Raw genomic sequence first — 8,836 nt, 5'->3', positions numbered from 1 at the left:
ACTTCAAGATAATTTTCCATCCTTAAAAGTTTCCTTGCTTTGGGGGCCCAAGGAGAAGCGCAACCATCGAAGTTATAGAATAAGTTGAAGTTGTGATTGTGATTGGAGCAGATTGGTTTAAATAAATAAATCTATGCGCATTATATGGCCATCAAGAAATATCTGGTATAAAACAGATAAATCCTTTGAGATGTTTCATTGTGAGTTTCCTTTTCTTACTCTTCACTATTTGTATTTGTCAACTCAACATTGTTGTAAGGAATGTTGGGGAGGTTTCACCATCACCATTTTGAGTTAGTCGCCTCATCATCACCACCATCACCATCAGATTTTGCTACTTCATCCTCACACTCACCACTAGACTTAGCTGCCTCATCCTACATTTTACAGACATTTATCATTTTCTTTACCCTTATATGAAAACCAAATAGAGAGAATAAAAAATATGCCTATCAATTGCACAAACAAAATGATCCAAGTTATTGATTTCTAAATGCAAATGCACATAAATAAGAAAAACTAACCTTGAGATCTTGTTGGTATTTAGACATATCTTTCTCATACTATGCCTTTAGCTCAACAACCTTGTCCAAGTATGGCTTCTTCTCCTGCAAGAGAATGGCTTAAAATATTAATTCACAAACAAAGGAAGAAACAAAACAAAAAGTCATGAATAGAGCCATAAAATTATAACCTCGTCTGAAATAGCCTTCCATTTCGCACACCCTTCCTTACCAACCTATTAAAAAACCATAATTAAATAGATAATTTCAACATAATATACAAATAAAATTGATCAAAGACCAATATAACTATTTTTATCTACAAAAACACACCAAATGAGTAATCTATTCATAGAATTTGTAATCGCAAGTTAGGGGTGGAAATTTCTTCTGGGAAACGTGAAGTCTAGGACAGATAGCGGACTTGGATGTTCACCTTTCTCACTGTTGTTTTCTAGAACACGGGTCTTCAAAGACAATGGAGAGGGCTCCATTACAAGATTCTGGCTAGACATGGCCTTTTCAACATCAGAGTTAGTGGTTTCAAGGGCGAAGTTGGAATAAATGGGATGGACACAAAGGCATTCACCGCACTTTCAGAAAATGCCAATGAGGATGGGCCATTGCTATCACCACACTCCATGGGAGTGAATTTTTCTTTATCCAATTCACATGATTTACTTACAAGTAAACCTGGAAACACTACATGTGTTTGGCCAATTTAATGTCCTTAAATTGTCAATCATAAATTATCGACTAGGGCAGGTATACTGATGAAGCGCGGGTGCACTATATGTGCTAGAATTTATTTGATGTCATTATGTTCCTATTAGAGTCTAAAATTTAGAATTAGTGTGGAGATGGTATTGTTGATTATATTAATGTATTGATCCCTAAAGTTGTTAGCTAGTCTTCTTAGGAATTATTCTCTATTGAATCAGTATATGGATGATATGAGAGTGATTCTACACTTTACTTGTGTTAGATTGTTTTGGATTTTTGACTTGAATTTTTATGTTGTAGCCAAATCTAATTTACTATGTGCAGGAGAGATATATTCTATCAAGTTGTAAATGAATAATGTCTGAATTTAATTGCTAAGGGAAAGGTGGTGGGCTCCAGTATTGTAGCAATAATGCTACAACTCCTGGAGCTTCCTATCTCTAATTTTATCGACCCGGTAGTTCGTACAAACTTGGAAGCGACGGTGTTGTATGCACAAGTACTAGCTCTTGTCGCAGCTGTCACTTGGTCAGCTGGCACAAGTCCGCTAGGGCTCAAGCCAACTTCTATATGCTCTCAGAAGAAGCTTTTTAACTGATGGACGAAAGCTAACTCAAAGGAAGTTAATCTACTTGCGAAAAGAAACTGAAAGCCAAAAGGAAACACAAACCCTAGCAAACCCTAATTCTACCAGCTAGTCCTACTGATGCAAAGGAAAGAATGCAAACAACGAAAAGAGATGCCATTACTTCTAGGAAGGTAAAATGCATGTGTCTAAGTTATCACTATCTGAAGAAAACATCTTTTTGTATTTTTTATTAAGTTGTTGAAATTATCATGCATGTGCTTCTAACTAGTTTTCCACTGTGCAGGGATGGATCAAGGGATGAAATGCTTTGGGAAAGGTTGGGATGGTACAGAGAGAGTCTAAGGGATCCCCAGTATCCTTTCTGAGAGTTTCACAAAGTCTGGATGACATGCAACCGTGTTCATGAACTTCTACAGGAAGTCTGCAGGGGTTTCTACAGGAAGTGCTGTAAGTCTTCTACAGGATGTTCTGTAATTCTTCTACAGGATGGTTCGAAATGGGATTTTTGAGGATGGATGGTTGATGGAAGATGCATGGATGGTTGTGGAGGTAGGATGGGGGTCTGAAGTGACCTAGGAACTGATGGATGGAGAGGTGAGATGATGTGGAAGGCTGACTTGCATCAACGAAGGTTTAGGCAATGGAAAAGCAAGAAGGTAGGGTTACGTGGCAAAAGAGCAGATGGGAGATGAAGAAACAGACTTGGTGATGGAGGAGCTGACCTGAACGAGGCTCAGATGAACGAGGAGGTGATGAAGGTGATAGAGATGCCCTGCACAATGCTTATTCAAACAAATCAATGAATTCTTGCAAACAAACCAAGTCCTAGCTAACTCAATCCAACTGTTAATGAATGAGTAAACAGCAGCCTTGTTTGAAAACAGAACCATATACATCACATGAGAAAGAACATGCCAAAAGATCTAAATGCATACAAACTCCTACCAATCTATTATAAACATGAGAAGCTACTTGAACCATCAAAAGAAACCGAAGTAACAAAGCACGAATTAAATCTAAAGAGCAGATTTTATTTCAAGAACGCAGCAAACACATAAATATAAACAAGGGAGGTACTGGGCGCTTGAGATGGGCCCAACCCCAATAACTACAGCCTCCCAAGAGCGATTTAGAGCTGGTGCAAAGCTGGATCCATCTTTATTAATCAAGAAATGAAAAGTTACATCAAAACTGTCCACAAGGAGAGCTTGAGAATGAGCTGAAAGCAAAGCTAATCCATGGCCTAAAAATCGAACTACAAGCTAGCTAACTAATGGCTAAAACAAAATGACTAACTAGCTACAAAAATGACTAACAACTAGCTAACCAAAATGAGGCCCCAAGCCTTCTTATTTATACAATTTGAGGACCCAACAGTCCTCCTAAAAGTTAGGGACTTGGCTACCCAAGACTTGGAGTTAATAGCAGTCCAACTTGACTTGCTTGGCTGCCCTTGTGCTCATTAATTTGGTGGCCTTTGAACTCCGAGCTGATGGTGGAGAATTCGAGGTAAGGGTCCATAAATGAGGGGGACACCTTCCTACAAATCCTCTAGCTTGTTCTCCCACGAATTTGGCTGCCAAGTGCTCATTAAGACCTTCAATTTTGTCTCCAAGTTGACCAACAAGGCTACACAAAGCACCCATTAGACTTGTTGGCATAATGACTAACCAAATTCACTCTATTAACATAAAAATAATCAAAAACATGCAATAAACAAATGAGAATGGTGGACTAAGCCAAATTAGGAGGTTGAATGAGCCCAAATAATTGTACATTTTTGGGGCTCATCATCACCCCCCTACTGAAAGTGTTGCTCATCCTCTGAGCAACCAAATCTCTCCCCTTGTCTTTGATGGCCCTGGTGACGTCCTTGGCTAGCATCTCGGCCGATTTCTCCTTTGGCTTCCCTCTTTTCAAACTTTCCTGTAGAAACTGTTCTGTCTTCCTGTAGAAACAGACTCTGTCTTCCTGTAGAAACAGACTCTGTCTTCCTGTAGAAACCGACCTGTAGCCGAGTTTTGGCTTTCTTGGCTGGGGCGCCTTCTCCTTGACCTGTGCTGTGGCAGCCTTCATCTTCTCCTCCTTTCTGCTCTTCTTCCTCACGGCCTGCTGCTTTTCCTGTTGAATTCTCAGCCTTGTTATGAGTGTGCAAGTACATGCAATCATATGGAAGAAATGGTGGCCTTGGCATTTCCTAAAACCTGCAACGTGAGGGCACTCGTATGTTTTGTAACAAGGAAGTTGGTTAAATTCACAAAATAAGCCATGGTCATGTTTCCAAGCAACAGGAATATGATAAAGGTGTTTTCTATGGCTTTTTTTTTTTAATAGCAATCGCTACTACATTACCTTCCTCAAAAAGAGTAATAGGAAGCAATAGCAGCGCAGCAATTGGTGCCATGCACATGAGCAAATTCATAGAGTGAAGCTTCTCTGCCTCAGAGGTAAGCAGGAGCCCCTGAACAACTAATTTCAATGCTCTGGCAGCCATTGATCCTAGGCAAACCAAAAAACCAAAAAAGGTGGAATAATGGCTCACTGTTGCTTGCAATAACAACGCCAAATACCACAGGCACCAAGGCCATATAAACCACAGAAGACTCCCTCTTACATGTTTTTATAAATGAAAAATATTGTTGTGAAGAAGGGAGTTGTTGCCCCAATAGCTTGATTGAAGGACACTGGCAAATAGCGTAGAGAAATATTGCCACAAACAACCGAGAAGCAGGAAATGAAGCTCAGTGCCAATATCTCAAGAAACTGTCTCCTGAAGATGATGAACTGCATTGGTACAATCTCTAACCATGAAATTGCCAGAAAACCATAAAATGAACAGGCACACATGTGCAACATTGTGAGGAATATTGGGTATCTGCATCCAAAAAACTAAGTAGGCATTTGTTAAGCAATAGCACACCAATATTGGAAGAGTACCAAGCTGCAATAATGAGAGCTGTTGTAATAGTCTGGGACGCAGGAAATGCACCATATTTTTCTTCTCCTGTTCTCGATTTAGACATCTTCCAAACTAGCTTGGATCTGCGACATAATCCCTTTACAATCCTGGATCATTTGCATAAAATTCTGATATGATACCTTACTCTGTTTTAACAATTATGTTCATGCATGCAAAAGACCCTAACCACGTTTTTTCTTCTATTCTCTTCTTTTTTCTTTGGCAGAAAGAGATCTGAAGGACATTAAGAATTCTTCAGCTATCTGGTTATGAGAGGAAGAGTTTGCTTCTACAGAGAGAGGACAGAGACCAAGTTTTCTTCTCAGGGCAAATTCAGATATGAAAATTTTAAAAGTTACATCCATAGGCTGGCTCTCACAGCTGCATATGCCTTCTTTATAAGAGAATTTTAGACCAGAAACGCGGAGAGATGCAAAAAAACTGAGAAATTCCATGCAACACACAATCACACTGCTATTTTTGACTTACAGGCAAACTGGTCTCCAATTCTCCTGCTCCAGATAGTCAATTCACCACCTTTCAAAATATATATCATGCGTGGAAGAGTGCTTCCGAGCCTACCCTTCTCGGAACTCCAAATCTGATGAGGGAAAGCTCAGGTTTCTTTGTTCCAAAACGCTGTGTCATACTTCCTGTAGAAGACCCACCCGTTTCCTGTAGAACGTGATTGCATAGGCGGGTTAAAAAATGTGGCCGAGAAAGCTTGGTGGAGGATGACAAGTTAATAGATTGTGCAGACTTCAGTGGAGGACGTGGAAAGTGCAGATGGACAGTAGTTCACGAGTTTCAGCCAAGCCGTCTTTAATTTCTCCGTGATTTGTGATGAGGTGGCAAAACACATGCACGCTGGCCTTTTCGAACTGAAGATGAACTGCATGTCTTCTATTTGTTAATCAACTGCACTAGAGTTAAACTTCTGATCACTGTTTTTTTCTTTTACAATCTTTTAATTTTTACGTGAGTCCATTGTCCACGTGCACTGCGTGGCTGCCGGCGGAGTTCTGAAGCAGACAATTAGTTGAGCCTTGCTACATTCGTGGCTTAATCCCTCATCCCATTCGTTTATGCAGTTCCCAATTAAATCTATGCAATAGAAGAATGAGATTAGTCACATACCTCGAAGTTGAATGGTTGTCGTGAGCTGCTGTGGCCTGTCCTTGCTGCATGCATTGATTTTATGATTGCATGATGGCTTGGCTGCTAATCTTTGATTGTGTTTTTCATGTGCAGGTGTCCTCTGGCCGGATCCAAGCTCCAGACAATTGTTTCCACGTTCAAATCTGCACATTCAAGCTGCTGTTGCTGCATCTTCCCCGAACCAGAACTTGTTTTCGACATTTCTCCCAAACGCCAAAGCGGATCGATCTGAAACTTGTTGAGCATGTTTCTATCATCATTATGCATCTCCCATAGCAAATTCGTGATCAATGGATGCACGGATTTCGAGAAAATTGGAAAATGGCTGAAGATTTCAGAGCTCGATTTCTCGGAAACCATGCATCGGAATCGGCTGAAACTGCTTGGGTAGGCTACTATCATCCATGTGCATCTCCCCATGAAACAGGTTTTGAAACGGATGCACGGTTATGGAGAAAAGGCAAAAATGGCTGATGGTGATGGAGGCTGATTTCTTGGAAACCGTGCACCGGAATTGCATGAAACTGCTCAGGCCTGTTTTCATCAACCTTGTACAATTCCCCATAAAACGGTTTGTCAAAAGGATGCATGGTTTTCAAGTTATGGTAAAAACAAATTTGGTTCTATGGATTTTTGCCTCAAGGCTTTTTGCATGTGCTTGCATGGGATGACAAAATGAATTTTGTTTGTGATGCAGGTATGGAGATGATGGAGGAGGAGTTGGAAGATGGCATGAAGGCTTCTGAACACTTGAGGAAGCTACCATGCTCGCCAAACCACTTTTTGAAATGCATGCCTAGTTTCCCACAATTTCTACAGGAAGATCCTGTAGAAGCACAATGAGAAGCACAAGGTGGTGAAAAAATGATGGATGAAGGCAAGGGATGGACACACAAGTGCTTGCAGGCCTAACCAATAGACTCCCACCATCAGATTCACTTTTGAAATTGGATTTGGCTCGTCCAAAGGTTCTACAGGATGTTTCCTGTAGAAATTCAGAGCTTTCCTGTAGAAGACACAGTTTTGAGGAAAGAAGCTTAATGACATGAAAAAATGATGGAAAAGGGGTGAGGAATGGAAACATGGATGTGGGTAGGCCTCATGGACATTTTCCAAGCCTTCAAGTCCTCCTCGGAGATCAATTTGGCTTTTTTTGTAAGCTTCCTGTAGAAGATACGAAACTTCCTGTAGAAGGCACAAAAACTCCTTTGTCTTTGATTTGAGTGCTCCTCCTGTCATGAAACGTCCCTCTTGCAACCTGCAATGTCACTGCTGCAACATGAAATGGAGATTAGCTTTATTTTTCTTTTTCTTTTTTCTCTTTTTTTTTTGAAAAACAACTAGGGCGCCTCATGGAGGTTTTCACCCTAATTGCCTGCCTTGGGCGCCTCCAAGGGAGGTTTTCACCCAAAGATCTTTTTCTCTTTTCTCTTTTTTTTTCAACCCATTGACCGCCTCATGGAGGTTTTCAATCAATGAGCCAACCTAAGGCGCCTCCGAGGAGGTTTTCACCTTAGATTTCTATTTTCCTTTTTTTCCTTTTTTTCTTTTTCTTTTTCTTTTTTTCTTTTTTTCTTTTTTCTACCCTACCCTACTTGAAAAACAAAATCATTCTCAAGTATAAGAATACTTCCAATGGAGCCATGTGCACATCGAGATTAGAGAAAAAACGATGTGAAGGCTCGAAATGCATGCTTTGACAACGATCCAGATTTCGGAGACAAGATGATCTGACTTTGAATGGATCAAACATAGATGAGGAAGAGAGTACTGCTGCAACTTAGTGACTGTTTGGAACCATGTCTCAATATAGCTTTGATATCCTTGGTCCTTTTGCTGATCTGGATCATTCTTCATGTCACCTTCTATCATGACCTTCTGATCTTCCTCTTTTTGTTGATCTTTATCTTGAGTACATGGAGGATTTGATGGTAACCATGAGGGATCTCTCTCGATCTCTGATTTAGATCTCTTTTCTTCATCAAATGCAGCCCATGGTTCTTTGATCTCCTCTTTTGAATCTTCTTTTGCTGGATGTGATCCTTTAATGCTTTCAAGATGATCTCTTTTCTGCATTACTTTTCCTGAGCTTTGGTGAACATCATTGAGCTCACGAGGAATCATTTGCACATGTTGTGCCTCAGATTTGCAATGGGGTTGGGATGCTCCATTGCATGGCTTTGGAAATGGTACGGGTAGATGAGTGGAGGTGTGAGTTTGAGATGGAGATGGATGGCATTGCGGTTGGGTAGGCATTTGGGGTTGCCTTGGTGGAGGAGGAGGCGATGGTTGTGGATGAGCAGGTGGTGGAGGAAAATGAGCAGGATGAGAGTTGTACTGGGGCCTCAACTCCTGATAAGGTGCATTCCACTGAGGCTGTGGCTGAGCATAAGAGTGAAACGAATGAGCAGCTGGTTGGGCATAATATGGATCTGTGAAGGAATAAGGAGGATATGGCCAAGGAGGAGGTGTAGACCAGGAAGGATGAGCAGGGGGATCCCAAGAAGGCATGAAAGTGGCTTGATAAGGGTCATAATAGGTCTCGGGTATCCCTTGCAGTTCCTGCTAGTAAGATCTAGGTCCATGTGGCCTCCTTTGGTTCATATAATAGAGTGATTCAGTGGCTCCCTTGGCTCTTTGATATGCAGCTTTGATTCTGGGCAAGGAAGGGCACTGATCCGTAGGATGGTATTCTTCACATACAAAACACACTTCTAGGGAGTGCATTGGACATTCGTTCCTAGGATGCTTTTTAAGGCACCTAGGACAAAAAATGACCAAAGCCCTCTTGGCTTCCTCTTGCTTCTTTTGGATCCGCAAAGTATCCAGTTGCATGGCAAGAAACTGCCTCACATCACTCTTGAAATCTTTGATCTGATTTTCAAATTCATCTTTGGACAAGAC

The 8,836-nt window shown here is 41.0% G+C and overlaps 1 pseudogene; it reads right to left on the bottom strand.

Annotated features, from left to right (window-relative positions):
- Positions 1-3,980: 3,980 nt before the first annotated feature.
- Positions 3,981-8,114, bottom strand: LOC149197792 (putative sugar phosphate/phosphate translocator At1g12500 pseudogene; annotated as a pseudogene).
- Between the last annotated feature and the right edge of the window lie 722 nt (positions 8,115-8,836).

Source organism: Pinus tabuliformis, chromosome 2_2, assembly GCF_031772625.1.
Source record: "Pinus tabuliformis cultivar Carrire ecotype Pingquan chromosome 2_2, CPIR1, whole genome shotgun sequence".
NCBI lineage: Eukaryota > Viridiplantae > Streptophyta > Pinopsida > Pinales > Pinaceae > Pinus > Pinus tabuliformis.
Note: the sequence above shows the minus strand (reverse complement) of the source record. Positions and strands in the feature narration are given on the sequence as shown.